Source organism: Maniola jurtina, chromosome 3 (genome assembly GCF_905333055.1).
Source record: "Maniola jurtina chromosome 3, ilManJurt1.1, whole genome shotgun sequence".
NCBI classification, from domain to species: domain Eukaryota; kingdom Metazoa; phylum Arthropoda; class Insecta; order Lepidoptera; family Nymphalidae; genus Maniola; species Maniola jurtina.
This window is the reverse complement of record NC_060031.1, coordinates 6055217-6075100: the sequence shown is the minus strand read 5'-3', so window position 1 is coordinate 6075100 and position 19884 is coordinate 6055217. Positions and strand designations below refer to the sequence as shown.

The 19884-nt window shown below is 34.5% G+C and overlaps 2 protein-coding genes and 1 long non-coding RNA gene across 8 annotated transcripts in view; 2 read left to right on the top strand and 1 right to left on the bottom strand.

Annotated features, from left to right (window-relative positions):
- Positions 1 to 3998, top strand: part of LOC123880912 — a 124561-nt gene extending 120563 nt beyond the window's left edge. For both annotated transcript variants that reach the window (XR_006799367.1, XM_045929317.1), the window contains exon 12: positions 3795 to 3998. The gene's annotated coding sequence lies outside the window, so the exon portion shown is untranslated. The remainder of the gene's footprint in view (positions 1 to 3794) is intronic.
- LOC123880913 (RNA-binding protein Musashi homolog Rbp6) overlaps positions 1 to 19884 on the top strand; it is a 656888-nt gene that overhangs the window by 102520 nt on the left and 534484 nt on the right. The window lies entirely within an intron of this gene.
- LOC123880918 overlaps positions 1 to 19884 on the bottom strand; it is a 210254-nt gene that overhangs the window by 54217 nt on the left and 136153 nt on the right. The window lies entirely within an intron of this gene.

Below are 19884 nucleotides of genomic sequence, written 5' to 3'. Positions count from 1 at the left end.
AAGGTTTAAACTAATGTTAAACACGTGGATAAACCGCATCTAAAGTTTTATAGTAAGCGAGTAATAATTAAAATAAAACTCAAAATATTAATAATAAACAAGATGTTTTGACATTCCCGCATTTTTATTTTCATAGTTGGGAATTTCTTTATGATCAAAGTATAAAATGAAATCTTTATGAAATTCTAACCGCGGCGGCATATTGTTATGGTTTATTTAAATTTGTTTTCCCGTCGCATGCGTCAGCGGACGATAGCCCAGTTGGCTAATGCGATCGTCATGTGACTGTGGATAACTCCCGTTATTTTCCTATGTCTAAAAGTGATCTGTCCTGACATTAGTCTTAAATTAACTCGCGTATGTTAATTACGGCTCAAGTTTTTTCTATATCTTTTTAAATATCTACAGTAAGTACCTACCCGATAGGAACGATTGCACATTGAATTTTCAGCTAACGGCGGCAGCTTCGTTTCACTCTGTCTCTCTGTCGTTAAATCTGTCAAGTCAGCGTCTAAACGTCACTTAAGTATTCTAAAATTTGATTTTTCCGGCCGGGTACCTTTCATCCAAACTTAATTTTACTACTCGTATGATAGCCTGCCGTTATTAAAGTCAGATTTACCAGATTTAAAAATAAGTTTTATTCCCTACATAGATCCAAGCGGAAAATTAAACTTCACATTAGGAAGGGTCTATTGGGTCTACACAATAATATTATGGATCTTTTCGATTGCAACCCCCATTGCGTCGTAACCTCGATCAAGATCGATAGTTTAGGTACACAGTTTGTGTTATAAGAAGTTACGCCGAAATGTTTTCTCTTTGCATCGTATTCCTCATTACTGAGGTTCGTGAACTGCTTTCCAGTAATCACAAAGGTGGGAATTTTCTTGGGATATTAATGAGCTGAGTTTCCAAGATCCTTTCGTATACAACTCGACTGAGAGAACGAGATTTCGACACTTAGGTGTTACAGTTTTTAGGTATCAGATGTACCGGAACCGACGGTTTAATGCAGGTATTCTACGTGCCATGGGAAAAGAAACAGGCCTAATTCGGATGTCCAATGTCAGTCGTCCATCCAGTTCCCGACTTGGGCCAATGTTGTTTAATAATCTCTATAGACTAACTTCTATAACACTATAAAAGTGTTTATAAGAGCAATGAATTAATATGATCGCCTGATGAAGTCTTGTCTGCATGGTGCTATTATTACAGCTTATAGTGATTAGTTAACCGTAACTGACAAAGATCGCTACAATGATCATTGACATGATAACATAATCTGGTAATGGCTAATGTTAAGGTTATGGGCAATGATAATGTAGCTGTGTTGAAGAATAAGATACGATACATAGCTGCCTAGAGTCAAGCTTAAAACTATGTCACATTTGTATAGCGCTATCACTTTCAGTCTCGTGCATTTTGTATCTTTTTTTTTACTCATCACCGAGCATGAAATTTATACGCCATGTTATGTTAACGTAACATATCTACCTATGGTATAATGTCGTTAGTTATGGCTAAGGTCTTCCAAACCTAAGACCCAATGATAGGTACGTAATCGTAATCTATGAAAATTTCAGGTATGGAGTGTGGGGCCCACCTTTATGTCTGCTCCTTACTTTCTACACAAGTATTAGATAATTTATTTAGGTTTTTACCTGCTTTTAGAAAATAATATAAAATTATGTAGCGTCGAATACGTAGATACTTGAACTTTCAATGGTATTATTAGAGCGATTGTTGTAAATCAGTGTTGTAAACATCAATTTATCTTACTCTATTTGCGTGTCTGTCCCAGTAATAACAATCTTCTAAGGCCGACCGACCGACCCTGTCCTAACTTTGGTGAAAATTACAATTTCCAATCCAAAATACACCCTATTGTTATTGTCTGAGAGTGGTTGTTGTATGTTTCAACTGTACTGAAATATGGCAGTAAAAGCTTTGTGCCTTGTTGCGCTCAATGTTTTCATAACAGATGTTAGTGGTTCAACTCCTCGTTAAAATGACCTCTATAAACACTGTAAAATTAAATTAGGTGGTGAATTATTATTTGCGTATTCATTTTTTTAGCAAAGAAAAAATCTGTACAAATACAGATACATGTAGTTACCTACTAAAGGTGGAACCACACGATGCGTTGCGTTGGCGGTGCGGTATCTAAGCGTTGCCGCTGTGTCATCCTAGATAGAAATCGCTTTATCGCCGCCGTGTGGCACCGCACCGCACGCACTGTGCGCACGCACAACGGACTTGGGTCCAGAGAGACGAGGCGGGGAGGGGTGGTGCGTTGCAACGCCATACTTTTTGCTCAAATTCACAGCGATCGACGTCGCAACGCACTGGAAACGCACCATGTGGCCTCAGCCTTAGGCATCACAGTCTACTGCCATTAACTATTCTAGATAATAATGTAACACCCCAGTTTCTGTATTGTAATTATGATGTAAGATTGAGTTGGCACTCACTTTAAAAATCCAACTCTCAAGGATCTCACAAATTAAGGTTAAAATAACATTTTTACATTAACAGGGCTCTCTCCGTCAATCGTTTCCACTCGTTTCATACAATCGTAGTTCCAATTTCATTTGAATACTAGCAACCAAAGTCCATGAAATTTTGCAGACATATTCTAGAAACTAATATCTGTGTCTGTGGTGTTTTAGATTTTTCTAAAAATATGTAGTTTTGAAATTACAGGGGCTCAAAGATTTGTATGAAAATTTTTAAGACCGCATAACTTTGAAACCGAATATTTTAACAGAAATCTGGAAAACCACAGACATAGATATTAGTTTCTAGAATATGTCTGCAAAATTTCATGGATTTCGGTTGCTTAATATTCAAATGAAATTGGAACTACGATTGTATGAAACGAGTGATGGAGAGAGCCCTCTTAAAGTGCAACAAAAGAGGATTTTTTAAACGGTTAGCAATAAATATGGTTAAAAAACAAATAAATCCGTCACTCACAATACATAATGTCAATAGTATTTCTCATACTCATTAAAATACTATTTTAGAGGATTTTTTTAAAGACGTGGAAATCTAAATAAATCAACTTGTGAGTTGGAAAATTTATTTAGATTCCCGTTCCTAATGAATTACCCGGTCTAAATAATGACAATGAATCCGAAGTATTTCGGGTGTATGGAGAATGGTTAAGATGCGTCTCATTACGACGGGCGTTTGATAAATGAGTCTATCGGAAAACGCCTTGGCACGCCTCTGCCGTCATGATGACAGTTTATAAATGAGTTTTATATTGTCTATTCGCACCTAGACCTTATCTGATAACTAATCAGGAATAGCGCCGAAACGATCAGCATTGATAGGCCATAAAATGATCTTACTTCATTGGTTCAACTTGCGTTCATGTAAGCTGCTGAAGCAATGCATGTGATAGCGCATTCGTTTACGATTAAAGCTAAAAAAAACGAAGACTGGTTATTGTATTGATAATTACTGACAAGGTACCTTAAAAAAACGTGAATCTGTATTCCTGTATTTTTTAAAGTTCACAATATATCAATTAACAAAGTTAAGGCAGATATACCGTGAATTTACTTAATGACATGAAGTAAGATTGACCCTCCTGCCTTGTTCATTAGTTAGGTTAAATTAATTTTAAGAGACACCACTATCTCTAGTAAGAGAATGGCACCTCTTTGGTTGAAACAGTTGACTCGTTTCATTCATTTTGCGACTAGACCAAGTTTAGACGACCAGTTGAAATGTTTGGCAAGTGTCCAGTGTCGTAAATTAACGCAATTGTTTTTTATTTTCAGGTAAATCGCCGAAAGATACGGAGACAAGCGGTTCCTCGAGATTTGTTGGCCGCTTTTCGCCATCGCGTGACATCCATACATCTAATGCTTTATTTGGCAAAACGTGTTTCCGGGTGGATTTAAATTGTTAAATAGAATTTTGGCTAACAAAACGGCACTGTTTAAAGCAATTTTGGCAATTCGTGGAATAAATGTGGCGTTGAATTTGAGCATTTTTATTTGTATTCAAGGTTAAGAAATGTCGTAACTTAAAAAAATACTTGTAGGTATACTTACTAAATACAGTTTCCTTCCTTTCATGTTTAAATCATTCCAAACAAATGTAGCGAGATAAGTAACTTTTTCTTCATAAAACTCTTAAAAAATGTTGGGCAATGTTCGTATAATATTTTTTTAAAATGAAATAGAGAGATGTTAAATAAAGTTAAGACTAAATCAATTTGTTTTACTACATAAAACCACAGGTACAAAACGAGAAAAGCTATAAAATGAATGGGTATAATGCCCTAAGAGCGGGCGAATGCCAGACCTTTGTCATTTTATAAAAGCTGAAAGTTTCTTTGCGTACCTATTGTCCCCAACACAGGGAGGACCGATCAGCTACTGTGAAGTTTGGATCACGGTGACTTTGGGAGATAATAGGTAACAAATGTGTAAAAAATCTTATGTCCAAGTATAAAGTCTATTTTTTTTATATTTTCTTCGGAATAGTATTAGAAATAACGTTATGCATTGCCAGACACTTGTAATATGTAGGTTGCTTACGCGTTGAATTTGAACAAAAGGCGATACAAAATTATTTAGGTTAGATTAAGAAATATCTGTAAGACAATAGCTTATAAGATTTTATTATAATTAATGTTAGTCCATAAGAAGGAGTCGATCCTAAGCCTTCACCAAATAAAGACGTCACCTACAACGCCGCCGCCTTCCATCATTTTAAATCCAACAAAAAGTTTAATATTTCACACTTAGTATCGTGGTAAACTTTACACACCCTTTAACTTTTAAACTTTAATGGCGTCTGGCAATGCATGACTTCATAGTCGCTGATCGTTCCTCCCTGTGTTGTGGACAATACGCAAATAAACTTTCAGCTTTTATAAAATAACGAAGGTCTGGCACTCGCTGGCTCTCTCTCTGTAACTAAACGTACACTCGACGTCGTTGTCTGAAGTGGTTCTGGCAGCCGAGCCAACGTCTGTTCAACTTAATCACGCTACACCTTAACTAGTTTTAAGTGCAGACAAAACTCATAATGAGTTGAAAACAATGTGACGTTCTAACTTGGCGTTAGAGTGGTGTCTTGCGAAATTTCGCCATTTAAATACTCGTTTTTGTTTCATTATTAGGTTAATTTACCAACTACTGTACTTTTTAAGCGTTTAGATGAAATGTGTATGACAAATTATTGTACTGTCCGATGTTACCGCTACAAACTTTGCAAAATGTGTGGACCATCTAATGGGCACGTTTGAACGCAGCGCCACAGACGCAGTGTGCAAACGCAGAAATTGAACACTAGGTTTGAAGGTTTGTACTTTGTACGTAGGTATAGTGCAATATTTTTTTGTGCTCAAACTACAGGTTTGATCTGTATCCTGAGGTTTTGCGTTAATTTGTGGAAATATGAGATAAGTGTTCAAGATTTCAGAAAAAATCAAGCCGACTTGAGAACTTCAATCGAAAATGCTGTCTTACTCTTTTAAAAGATAACAAAATAAGTAAATAAAAATATTTTTTATTCAATTAGACTTTTACAAGTACTTCTTAATTGTTAAATGCATCTACCACTGGTTCGGAATGCCTTTCCTAACGAGAAGAACCAGCAAGAAACTCGCCGGTTGCTCTTTTCAAAGATTTAGATTGATAGATTAGAATAACAACACTGACACCACATTAGTGCGGGTCACTAGTTTCTATATTAAAATATTTATAAAGTTGCCTTCAAACTACGGAAATATTATATAATATTATATAAATATCGCTCACCCTACTTTTACACTGTTTTGTCACTGTTCACACTTATGTAATATAATATTAATATAATATTACATCTAAGTGTGAACAGTGACATTTAGACAAAAGTAGGGTGAGCGTTATTTATATATTATATTATATTATATTATATTCCGTAGTTAGAAATCAGTTTTAAAGCTTGAAAAATGAACATACTACTTAGGTACAGCTTATAGAAAGATGACAGAAAGGTTCCAAATTCGAATAGGTACTATAGTCGACATAGAGCAATAAATTTGTTGAACTGTCGCAGCCAAGTGGCGTCCATTCGCGATTGTAGATTGATTCGTTGATTGAAGAGTTCCATTCGTTATAGCCTGCACGAGCCGGTACAGTCTTAATTGCTATCGGAGAATGCTGTATAGAAGCCATCAAGGCTTGCGATTCTAATTTATGCAAGAAATTAGAGTTGCCAGCCTTTAAACGACGTTGGTACCGATTCTGATGGCAACTTTTTATAGAATTCGCATATTTTGTTTACCGATGTACTAAGAGACAAACTTAATTTAATTTAAAACTGCCAAACCTCGTGATTTAAGTGCCGGTATTGAGCATAGTATTTAAATTAATAGAGTAGCACTAACATTAAAGTCTTTAATTTAAACATTTTCCGTCCTTTTTTAGCAATATTAAAAAGAAAAATGTAGATTTCCTAAATTTAGTTTAGAGAAAAACATCAGAATCGGCGCCAATGGTACCTACTGATTCTGATCGCATCCAAATTTTAGAGTATTGGCAATTGGCAATTTGATTTGCACCAAAACCTATCTATGTCCGCTATACTTTGGAACCAACCAACCTATGCTCCAAACCAGTTTCATTAGAAAGGCAATAAATAATACGAATATGATTTTAGTAAAAAAGGTATTTTTTTAGCGTAGTAGCACACGCCGGGTATCCGATACTTATACTATAATATTATATGAAAATTAAGTTTGGAAATACAATATTAAATATTTTAGTAGTTAAAACATTGTAAGCTGTAGTGATCAAGGGCAATAAATTTGTGGAACTGTCACTGTCAAGTAGAGATCATTCGTGATTGCAGATTGATTCGCTGATTGAAGTGCTCCATTCGTTTCTGACTGCACGAAATGGTAAATCCTTAATTGCTATTGAAGCTAGGATATGGTTTGCAGCTGTAATTTGCATGTTTATGTATATTTATGTACTGCGTTTATGTGCTTGCATTTTATTGGCTGTAACTTTATTGAATTCATGTTGATAACGTTGTCGTAAACTATGAGTAGCTCTCGAAGCGCCTAAAGAGACGTAAAATTGATTTAGGAGCATAGACTTATATAAACCTCACCTAATAATTATTATCTATCATGCATGCCACTCATACATTCAAACTTTTGGTAAATCCTCACCAAAAAATCTATTCTTTTAGAAAGATGAGGGTAATGTCCTCAACAACAAAAAAAATATTGCGCAGCCTTGAAGAAGCCGCGAAAATGCGTTGTCGCGTACCTACTGATCGTCTAGGGCTGCAGTTCGGCAAAAAATTAAAAATATTTTTTGTCTATTTGCTAGGATTTTTCTGCTTCACCAAATGCTCATATTATCCTACAAGCTTTTATTTGAGCATTGCTAAGAATGCTCAATTCAAGTAAATAAGAACTATCCACGCTTTAAATGTAGGTAGGTACGACTTTCAGGAAATGGATAGAAGAATTATTATTCTACTTATAACTCAAAATTTAAAAACCCCCGACACAAAAACCTTTATAAGAAAACTAGAAAAGAGATGATATCCTTCAAACGGATGAACCGATTTTTTTCGATTATAGCTAAGAACACTCTCGATTAAGCCACCTTTCAAACAAAAAAACTAAATTAAAACCGGTTTATTTGTTTAGGAGCTACGATGCCACAGACAGATACACAGATACACACGCCAAACTTATAACACCCCTCTTTTTGGGTCGGGGGTTAAAAACTAAACTTTAAAAGAAAACTTCCCGAGTTCTATTTGTCTATTTTTAATTATTTTCTCTTATAAAGAAGCTATCTCCATGTCGTGATGTCAAGAAGCACGTGATCGCTAGCTAGCTCGAAGTGACAAGGAGTGCTTCGCAAGGGATTGTGGCACTCGACCTCTGTCGACCTAGTTTACAACTTCTTCGATTTACTGGAAAACATCCTATACTAGGTATTGCTAGCTTTTACCAACAACTTCTTTGTTATGAGAGTTTATTTTTCATATATTTCCAGGCACGCGTGTGCTTTTTCATATAGGTACCATCTTTATGTAACTAATTTTGAGTTTAAAGTGACTTTCGATCAAGGAATTTCGATCCTTAAGAACTATTTTTGTACCCTCACAAGAAATTATAGAAATAGATTATTATGTAAGAACTATAAACGTGCGGATATCAGGTACTTAGATACGATAACTTGCTACTAAACAGACGGGGCAGAAGCTAGTAATAAGGACCCATTGTAACCCTTCGGGTACAGAAACCTAAGGTTGAAATCTATACAGCGCATTTTGACTTTGCTTACACTTAATTTTCAGTTAAAACGAGACAGATTTATGTCAGCCTATAACGCTGTCTCGTTTTAACAGTGTCTTAAGTCTGAGCAAAGTCAAAGTGCGTTCTATATATCACAGCCTAAGAATTACGCAAAAATACCACAAACATTAACAATATCACTTAATTAGTGGCGAACAAGTCACATCTTGATAATGGCACTGCAAACGAGTTCTACTTGTTAATAGAGTTTTAACAAATGATAGTACAGGTAATTAAAAAGTTACTATAAAAATGTATTTTTAAGACTATTAAGAGTTCTTACGAAAGCGCATTCTTGTTAACTAGTGCATTTGGTAATAATTGTTATTAAGTTGAATACTTATCTAAAAATTGTATGTTAAAATTTACAAAATTATATAAAACAAGACACCAAATTTTAAAAGGTTAACTGTATAATATTGTATTAAGCCCAGATCTGAAATGAAGGTTATAACAGCAGTGATGTTTGCGTTTTCAACTCTTACAATTATTGGCCATTGTTATACAAGCTCTCATAAGCAACACATTGAACATCCACCAGAACTTCTTTCTTTGCCTTGCCTTTTGGAAACCGCACCCTGCTCGAATGAAGAACAGGTTTATAAAGGTACGTACAAGCATTTATAAAAGCCTCTTTTCGATACTGTAACCCAGTGTGTGGATTATGTTCTGATTGAGGCAATATGTTTATAATTATTAATTTATAAGCACTTGTAATAAAAAACCGGCCAAGTGCGAGTCGGACTCGCACACGAAGAGTTCCGTACCATCGTACAAGAAATACCTACCACCTTTATGTAGAACACTGCAAGTTAATAACAGACTGCGCCATCTATCTGTGATTTAGTAAATTAATGTAATTAATGTACGGCTTTCGGGTTTTTGCCTTTACTTTTGCCATAAGATCCAGATACCAGCTGCCAAATTTCATGATTCTGGGTCAACGGAAAGTACCCTAAGGTTTTCTTGACAGACACGATGGACAGACTGACAGACAGTCAGAAAACAGTGATTGTATAGTGTAAAGTGAATAACGAATCTATCAATACCACATTATTAACATTTTCTCGATCATTTTAGCAGTAGCTCAAGGGAAAACTCGTCAAAAAATCTTTTCTTCTGAAAAGATGACAGACTTCGCCATTGCCTATCTCGGCAAAAAGTTCAAAGCAATATTTTGCTGAGCACTCCTGTGCGACTAAACTCATGTTGTGTGAGCTTTTACTTATTTGAAATTTATTCGCTTGAATAAAACTGAATTCTCATGTTTATCAATCTGTCCATCAGTTTTTATACGAAGCAACTTAAGACTTTTCTAAACCTCTTGACCGTTTATATTTAAGTAGGTATAGTTTTTGAGGATAAAAAGTTTTCATCTAAAAATAGAAAGCAGCGGCGGAGCTACTCGTGTGTAAATTCTTACCGGATATTATCTAATTACAGAGGTAATTCTCGAGATGATGAAAACAAAGTGCAGCGATTGCGACGACACGCTGAAAAGTTTAATTAGAGACCTAACTTGGAGACTCAAGGAATGGTTTACTGAAGAGTACGGAAAATTGGCGCAGAAATATCACCTCGAAAACCAATGAATACTTCATAATAAATATATTTTCCTTACCTTTTTTTACCTTTTTTAATAAACCTTGTCTATGTAAAGAAAAAATAAATGAATCGATAGGGTTGTAATACGTGTCGTTTTATTATGCAACTATGCATGACCTCAACACTTTTAGGTTCGAAACACAAGAGGGGAAAAAGTCTTTGCACTCCAGCAAGAATGGCTTCGTGTGCAAGTGGCGGCATGCAGTCATCGACGTTCGAACACACTTAAAAAATCTTTGACAGCCACTTGGATAACATTGGCTGTAGACTCCCTGCCTTGCTCACTTGGAATCTGCTTTGTCTTATGCTTGTTTATTTTTTACACTTCCTAGTAACTAGCTCAGTCTTTCTGCTGTTAGTAACGGATGATATTATACACAGTATGACTTCATCACGATTAATCCATTACTGGCCCACTATTGAGCACCGGTCTCCTCTCGAAATGAGATGGTTTTAGGCCAGAGTCTGCCACGCTGGCCAAGTGTGGATTGGCAGAGTTAACACACCTTTGAGAAGATTATGCAGAGTTCTCAGGTATGCAAGTTTCCTTACGATTTCTTTTCCTTCACCATTAAATCAAGAGATAGTCATTTGCTTAAAAGGTAACTATAATCTAACTCCGAAAAGTTAGAGGTGCCAACCCGAGATCGGACCTTTGATCTCCCGAATTGGAGGCGGACGTCTTAACAATCAGGGCTCTGTTCACGGCAGTATAAACTTATTATAAACTAGCTGATGCCCGCGACTTCGTTCGCGTGGATGTGGGTTTTTTAAAATTCCCGTGGGAACTCTTTGATTTTCCGGGATAAAAAGTAGCCTATGTGCTAATCCAGGGTATAATCTATCTCCATTCTAAATTTCAGCCCAATCCGTCCAGTAGTTTTTGCGTGAAGGAGTAACAAACATACATACACACACACACACACACACACATACAAACTTTCTCCTTTATAATATTACTGTGATACTGTGATGTGATGTGATTAGGTAGGTAGGTACACCAAACAAGCGTGTGGTTATATCAATAGTTGTAAGATGTCTATAAGATGTCGATTATTTAATCATACCATTATGATTAATTAAAGTTCAGTGCATCTGTTTCTTTCAATTTCAGTTATTTAATTTAAATCCTGTCAAATTAGTCGACGCTTGTTTTAATGTGACGTAAAACAACTTCACTGTTGCGGCATCTATTTTGTAGCGCGTCTTTAAGAAGCTTTTAGAGTGTGTCAAGCATTAACTAATTTGACATGACTAAATTAAAATATTCTTTATTGACATAGATTTAAATAGATAGTGTTAATACAAAACAGTGTTGTGTCTTAGACAGTGTTTAAATCTGCTGTTAGCTTTTCTATCATATTGTAAGGCCCACTTGCACAAGGACTTAAACTGATTAAGAGCGGTTAAGTACTGATCCGATCCAAGTCCGTGAAAATACGGATATAAAACTCGGATATTGCTTACGCACTAATTCAATCTCTGATCCAAATCCAAGGTATTCAGTGGACATCTGTGACATATCTACGTCATATGCCCGATTTGAATGCGAGGTACACCCGTGATATTCTCACGGATGACAGAGAGAACTCGGAAGACGAAAGTCGGAGCAAGTGCGTAAGATAGAAAAATATAAAGATAAGTTCTATGGCTACTTACTTTGGAACGTATTTTCACGGAATCGGATCGGATGGAGCGCGTAATCGCCCTTCGTGCCGATTTTTCAACAGTCAAATAACTTTTATCTGAGGAGTAAAATTAACGTTTTGACAGATTTCCTATACGAAAACTCTTAACAGGGCTCTCTCCGTCACTTACTCCATACAATCGTAGTTCCAATTTCATTTGAATATTAAGCAACCAAAGTCCATGAAATTTAGCAGACATATTCCAGAAACTGATATCTGTGCCAGTGGTGTTTTAGATTTTTCTAAAAATATGTAGTTTTAAAATTACAGGGGCTCAACGATTTCTATGTGAATTTTAAGACCGCGTAACTTTGAAACCGAACATTTGAACAAAAATCTGGAAAACCACTTAATTGAATTTTGTAATACTGTGACTTTTTGGAAAGAGCATAAAATATGCGGTTGCCTTAATAGTGTAAATCATCAACACGTATAATGATTGTCTAATTTAAAACTTTATTTCGTAGTAATATTGTAATAAGTTTATATAGAGTCATTCATACCAAAAATATATCATATTATACCTACTTGAAAAAGAAGAACATAAAATAATATTTTAGCTTGACGTTATCGCAATGCATTAATTGATTATTTGCATGTTTGATACGATTTACATATGAAATCTTGGATGAATAAATACTCAGGATGGTATGCTCCGAAAAGTCAAATGAAGCAGGGCTAACTGTCAGTTGATGAGTATGTGTGCGTTATGGAATGATACCATTCACATATGAAAATTTGCCTATTTTCCTATTTTTCGCTATTTTTCCCTTTCACGATGATTATTATTAATAAATGAGATCTCATTAGATTAGTCTTTATTATGATAGTTACAAATCAATGGATGTTCGATGATAAAAATAATAATAATAGATTGCAACGTATTAAAATTTACCTACTCTGTTTTTACATAACTTTGAATTTTACAGTATAGGGCCTCTGGCCCTATTGAAAATCTCTGCTTAACAGGGTGCCCATCACCATATATACTATATAATCGTATCCTGACAGTTAAAAATTAAAAAGTTAAAAAGTCAAATATAAAAACACAATATATTCACTAAAAATATTTAATAATAATCCAAGTATGTACCAGTTGGCGATTTTGTTTAGCGTAGCTCGCAGGGTTAGTAGACTATTCACTACTTTTGGTGTTATACACCGGGCAAGTTTACATCCTTATATCGTAGATCTCTTACCAAATTACACAAAGCGGCTCTTGGGTAGCGGTTTTTTTTTCTCTAAGCCAAATTCAAAGTTATTTATTCAAAATGGGTTCATATTTTATTTTTCTTGTGTTTTCTGACATTTATGACCTTAAAAAAATATCTAAATAAAGATAAATATTCTAGCTATCCGTATAGCGTCCCATCTTTGACCACATCACGCGTGACGAGTCCTCCGTTCGTCGCTAAGGTTGTTTTGGTGGGTGCCTACTACCTATCATGGACTAACTATAACTAAATAATATTATTAATGTAGTAAGATTTTGATTACCTATTTATTTATTTCTTTATTGCACACACAAACATATACATTTACAAAAAACATAGAAGACAACATGGTAAGTACGTTGGTACCTAGGAACTTCATGATAAATTGGCATGCAGCTATTATGACGGAGACTGGTATATTAAATGTACTACAATTTAATAATAAGTTTTGTTATAGTTAAATTTCAATATCAATTCAAAATCTTTTAATTAACAAAACAGCCCTTTTGCTTAATTATATTATGATTGTCATCAAAAATAAAATATAAATTTGTCTAAATATAATGAAAAAAAAAATTGCTCATTTTTAGGCAAAATTACCCCATTTATTTTCTGACAACCCTAGACTTCAATTTGAAGTTGTGTAATTTGCACAGCACGATTACGATACGATTTAAAATTAAATTATTTCATTGAAGTGTCAAACAAAAAAAATTTAATCACTACGTTGTGTCAAATGCGTATCGGAAGGTGTTAAGTGGCCAGTTTCGTAGAATTTATGTTGAGTTTGTGTGCGTGACGTGTAATTACAGAGATTTGGTCGATAGTTGTGCTTCCTTCGTTTGTACGGCGGGGTCACCGGTTGATATGAAATATGGTAGTTTTACGTTATCAAAATCAGTGAACAACATAATATTATTTGACAGCTACAATCACCCATCATGATAAATACTGCGAAAATTTATTATTCGATTAAGTATAATTTAATAATAACTACAACGCATTGAGCAGAGAACACTAAGATTTGGATTAATCTTAAGAACACAGACAGACAGAAGTTATATCTTTATACATATAGGCATTTACGACTAAATAATTTGAGATTTAAATAAACTGAAAATTAAACCACAGTTTAAAAAACAATATGTATAGTAAACCATCACCCATCGCTCTTGTTATTTGCAATCTTTCGCAATTTTGCTAGAATTACCTACTATACTTAATGCATATAGTATTTATTCTTTGTAGCACATAGCATGCAAAGCATGTGCCCGCTAGTTACTTATAGTCACAGTGCATGTCTAGACAGTATCGGGAAGCCTATTGCATTGATAACATTATGTGATTAAAAAAATGATGTGAAGAATATGACGTATAGAGAGAGAAAGAGAGAAAGATAGCCCAGATTTTCGTACGTAGCAACCTTACACACATAGTGAAATACCTACCTATTTTTATAATATTGTCTAAGTTTATACAATTAGACATTTATAGTAGTGCAGCATAAAATATCAATCTAATTAAAATATCTCAATACATACGACACTCTCTAAAACTTTTAGATTTCGCATATATAAACAAATGCTGCAAAAAGCGAAATGCATTTTCAATGTACTGCATCTATAATGTAAACCACCCTAGATGAGTTTCCATTTTCCCAGCATTAGGTAGTTCTACCGGCGACCAGAAAGATGGCGTTGTTATATTTTTTAAGCATCCAACTTTTATCTTTCACTGGCGGGAAATATTTTGAATAGACATTTTATGCTGCAGCTATTTTTAAAAGTAATGTTAAGATGTATTTAAGAAGTTAGGATATTTTTCATTTTATTTATTGTTTTAATCGCTTTTTAACAATTAATCATTAAAATCAAACTTAATAATTGATATTATAACAAGTTTCTTTTAAATCAATTTAGAGAAAGTTCAATCAAATTATATTTATTAAAGGTTGTACCATTATTTCATAATATATCTATTTTAGTGTTGAATTACATCAGGATAACTAATGAATTTTATAAATTAGGCAATGTTTGAGTTTAGATTTTATTTGAAATTCGGAAAAAAAGATTTCGATTTAAAAATAATATAATTACAATTAATTTGAATAATGAACACATTATTTTCTTTCAACTACTGACTAATATTATTATTTAAAATATTACTTACTTTCGGTATAGAAGACTAGCACCAGCGACGAAATTGTTTGCGGTTGCATAATGAAAAACAAGAAACGTAGTCTATATGAAAATTGAAATTGCAAGTCAGCGGGAAAGTTGGCGATGCATTCATTAAAGTAGCATCTACTTCAATTCCGCGCCAAAATTATACCAGAGTCATCGTTTTCACCATTATTCACTGCATGTGAAGCTTGTATTGCCTTTTTTGCCTTTAGAGATTAAAGTATTAAATTGAAAAGCCGATGGAGCCCTACTTTTATCATATAACAGTATGACTTTCTACGGCGCGTATGCCCTCTAATATTACAGTAAGTTACTTTTTCCGAAACACTATTCGCAATATATTCGCACTTATTCTCACCGATTTAATACGAAAAGGACAGACAAACTTAATTTACTTTATATAACTGACAAACCTCGTGACTTTAGGTGCCAGTCTTGAGCATAGTATTAAAAGCAGGGTTATAGCACTATTTGAGGTTGTTAATTGAAAATTCGTTGTCCTTTTTTTACTTTTTAGCAATAATAAAAAGAAAAACTTCCAAAAAATTTCAAAATTCAAAATATTTTTATTCAATTAAACTTTTACAAGTGCTTTTGAATCGTCAAAATAATCTACCATTGATTCGGAATGCCGTCTTACCGAGAAGAACCAGCAAGAAACTCAGCGGTTGCTCTTTACAAGTATTCAATTTACAATAATATGCCTTACTGCACTATTACAAGCAATTGCAGTCCCGTGTATTGCTGCAGCGATTCAAATCCAAAAAGATTCAAATACTTTAAATTTAGTTTTAAAAAAAAAGACATCAGATGCCACTGACGTCATAACTTTTTAAAATTAACGCTTGTATAACAGATAGATGTACAGCTCATTCGTTTAGCGGATTCTAGAGATAACTTGGATCTCGGAAATTGACATAGCGTGCTTTTTGTCCTGGAAAATCAGAGAGTTCCCGCGGAATTTTTAGAAAACTCAAATCCACCCGAAAGATATCGCGGACATCTAGTAAATGTTAATATCATACTGACTGAGACAAACTTATGGACTTACGGACGGATAGACGGGTCACTTTCTGCATCAACTTAAGATAAGTAAAATAGCTAAATATTTGATGGTCCTTGAATAGGCTTATGCTCCATGGTATGATAGTATCTTTACCTGAAAACGATTACTAAAGTACCGTCTCAAGTGATGCAATTTAGGGGCTGAAAGCAAAGAAAGGGCGTATACCAAAGCCGCTTTTGCTGGCGCTATCGTAAGACAAAGATAAGGCTATAAATTTTGTTTCTAAAAATCCAATTACAGCGCTCAAAAGTATTAAAACGTTACCCATGGACATTGAGTTAGACCATGGAGCAGCAAACTCCCACACACGTCGAATAGATTAAACTTGGAAGTAATAAACATTTTTGAGTTACATTAATTTCTCTCTTGAAATCTCAAAATCTTTATGAATAAAGATTTTGTGTCAGACAGCAGAATAATTTAATGGCGAAAGGTATATTAAGATGAGTACATTTTTCGGCACATTGCCTGAGGTCTTAGCGTAAAAGTTTTGGCTTTAAAGCCAGTTAAATTTTTCTGCTATTGACTATCGTTTGGAATCATCTTAGGTTTGCTTTTGAGTTGACATAAATAGTTATAATCATTATCTCACCTCAATTTATGTTAAATTGAAGATTCATAAATTGTGCAGTGTAAGGATCTATTCTGAAAAAGTAAATTGACTTTGATATTGGTCACCTACTCTAGTAATGTGACAGCTCTCTGGCCGCATAGATAAGACACTTCATTGAAAATTGCTTAAGACATTTTGATTTTTCAATTCGCTTATGATAATATTGCCGTTTTATTAATTTGTGAGGGAGAGACGCCAGGTATTTTCATAAAACAACAAATTTAATAAAGTGGCCGTCAACGTTGAATAATTCAGGTGCGGTGGGAGCTAGTACATTATTTATGATGATGGCATGTCGTAAGAGACATACGTCTGCCTTTGGTCGTGGTTTTGCATCTCGGGCACGTATTTGTAATATCGGAGACTTGGTGCAGTCTTAAGATGGCTGTGTCAGCCAAAGAGAACGCTGTTTTGTGATTGGTAGATGAAAACTTACGAAACTTTTCTCTGTGATTTTTATTGCTTTTCTCGTTCAAAAATGTGTTTTTAATTAATGATTATCTTACCTGGTGGTGAAGTAAGCCTAAGCTACTATCAATATGTTGTCAGCTTTAAAGGTTTTCAAAATTTAATATTTTAATAGTACCTAGACGACCTTGCACCGGAAAGAGCAGCGGTGGAAGATTGCAAACGAGTCGCAGGGAGCCACTGGATTCAGACGGCGCAAAACCGTGGCGTGTGAGGTTGATAATGATGATGATCATATTGAACTTAGGTACTTGACATAAAGAGGCCTATATTTTCACATATAAATATATAGTATTTGCTACATACAATAAATTTTCTTTTTGAAATCTGTACATAAACTATGTGGTACATTTTGCGTATTTAAATTCACAACAGTACTATCAGCATGATGAATGTTTACAATCGAGCAGCGTCTTATTGGCACAAACGCTTCATTATGTATCTGCACTAGATGCATTGAAAATGTAACAAGATATGATGCGTCTGATTCGAACCGCGTGTGCGCAAACGCAGTCTTGGGCGTGACGCGTCTTGTAACTCGCTTCGTTTGACGTATAATACGGCACATTTATCACCAATTTAAATTAAATATCATATATTTGAGTATAATAATAACTACTAATAGTTGTAGATTGCACCAAAATTGTAGTAGGTACTCTGTTTATAAATATAAACTGGCAAGTAATCAAATCCAGACCTTTTACTTTAATATTACAAATGCGAAAATGTATCTGTCTGTTTGTCTGTTTGTTTGTCTGCTACTTTTTCACGGCCCAGCTGTTGAACTGATTTTAATGAAATATCCCGGGAAGTCGGAGAGTTCCCACAGAGGCCCATCCGTTTAACCAATTTATATGAAAGGTACAGAGGTAGCTTGCATCCCGAAAATTTACTGAGGTGACTTTTTACCACGGGGAATCAAAGAGTTTCAATGGGATTTAAAAAAAACTAAATCCACGCGGGAAGTCGCGGGCATCATCTAGTGACGGAGGCACAATTTCAGATGTTTAAGAGGTTAGTGGTCGTGAATTGCAGCATTTTGGCTACTTTGTTGTACGTTTCGGACTACGATTAGGGAAAATTTAGTGCTCTTTGCTCGATATATCGGTAAGGAATACCTTCGTCCTTATGCTGTAATTCGCATAAAATATTATTTTCAAGAAGTTCAAGAAGTTGTCATAATATAGCTTTTGTTAGATCAAGAGTAACAGCAAAGGTGTATATCTTAGAAAATGGAACTAAGGTTTATTATAGAAATTCAAGATTGACAAGTTTTAAACAATTTTATTTTGTCGAAGTTTGCTGCTGCAAGAGCTTGTCACAAAATCATCATAATCATAAAAGCTTGTGCCTTGTCAAGCTGTCAATTACGTATATTCAATGTTATCAGGTAAAGCTAACAAAGTAGAAGCATAATATTATGCTTCGAGTAAACGTTAGGTCGCAAAATTCGTAGAAGCCATATGAACAGGAGACTATAGTTGTAAATTCCGTTGCTTTGGTTATTAAACTGCGGTTATCAAGTTCAAAAATACGAACCTCTGGTACAGGAGCGTGTGTTGCAAAATACACGTTCTAGCCAATTTTAACTAAAAGGAACAACACCCATTTATTACACTGATAACTTAAGTTCTAACAAAATAAAGAACCACCTCTAAATAAATAAAAGTCTGGCAACGCAGACACGGTGCTCGGAAAATACAACCTCATGAAATAAATAACAGCATTGCCCTCTGAACTATTACCAATATCTACCAAGAAATTGGTATATCGTGTACGCAATAAATAATAAAGCCGCATCGATTTCACCAACGCTTTGTAAATAAATAACTACAAATGGTAGGTACTTCGCCGAGGAATTAGGTTCCCTCGATATAGGATAATTGCTGAACCTTGTAACTGCCGTGTTGATATTGGGGCTGATTTCTTGATACAAATATTTTTTGCTCTGAGTAAACTGTTGGACTGTCTGAGTGGCCAATGATAGACTTCAGCAATTCTATTTAAAGATGACAAAATAGATACAGCAAAAATCGTCAAATCTCGAAAGCTTATCCTATTTAATAGTATAAATTAGACAGGAAATTGGAGTCCTTGGACTGAAAAACAACTAACAGTACTTGAAAAAATTAAAAATGTTTTGTTTTTTACTTTTTCCAGTTGATTAACTGACGACGATAGGATGAGAAAAATAAAACGTTTAATTTTACAGTGAAAGGTCATTAAAAATAAACCCCGATTCGTATCATACACAGCCATTTATCATATCAACTTAGTAAACGCTACAAACACTACGACAATGTGGACTTTTGATATATGAACGAACAAAATGTTTTAAATATTCTATTTGGGAGTTTTAAAAATATCGCACTCTAAAATGGACAGCCGCTGTTACTGGAGAACTTTATAAATTAAAACTTTAACAGCCAACATTTTTAATGGCCTTTTTTGTGTCTGTACTTACTTGATAAAATTCGTTCCATAAATAGGTACTTCAAAATTTATCTTTTGAGAGTACTCATAAATTATGTTGTTTTATTGTTTGAAGTGAATGATTGATAAGATATGGGGGTTTTGTAATATTTGGGATTGAATATTTTAAATTTTCTCATAGGTATATCATGCTTATACTAAATCATATTAATAGAATGAGTTTGAATTACACGAACGATAATAATAAAATACGGATTGATATCTTCAAAAAATCTATAACTA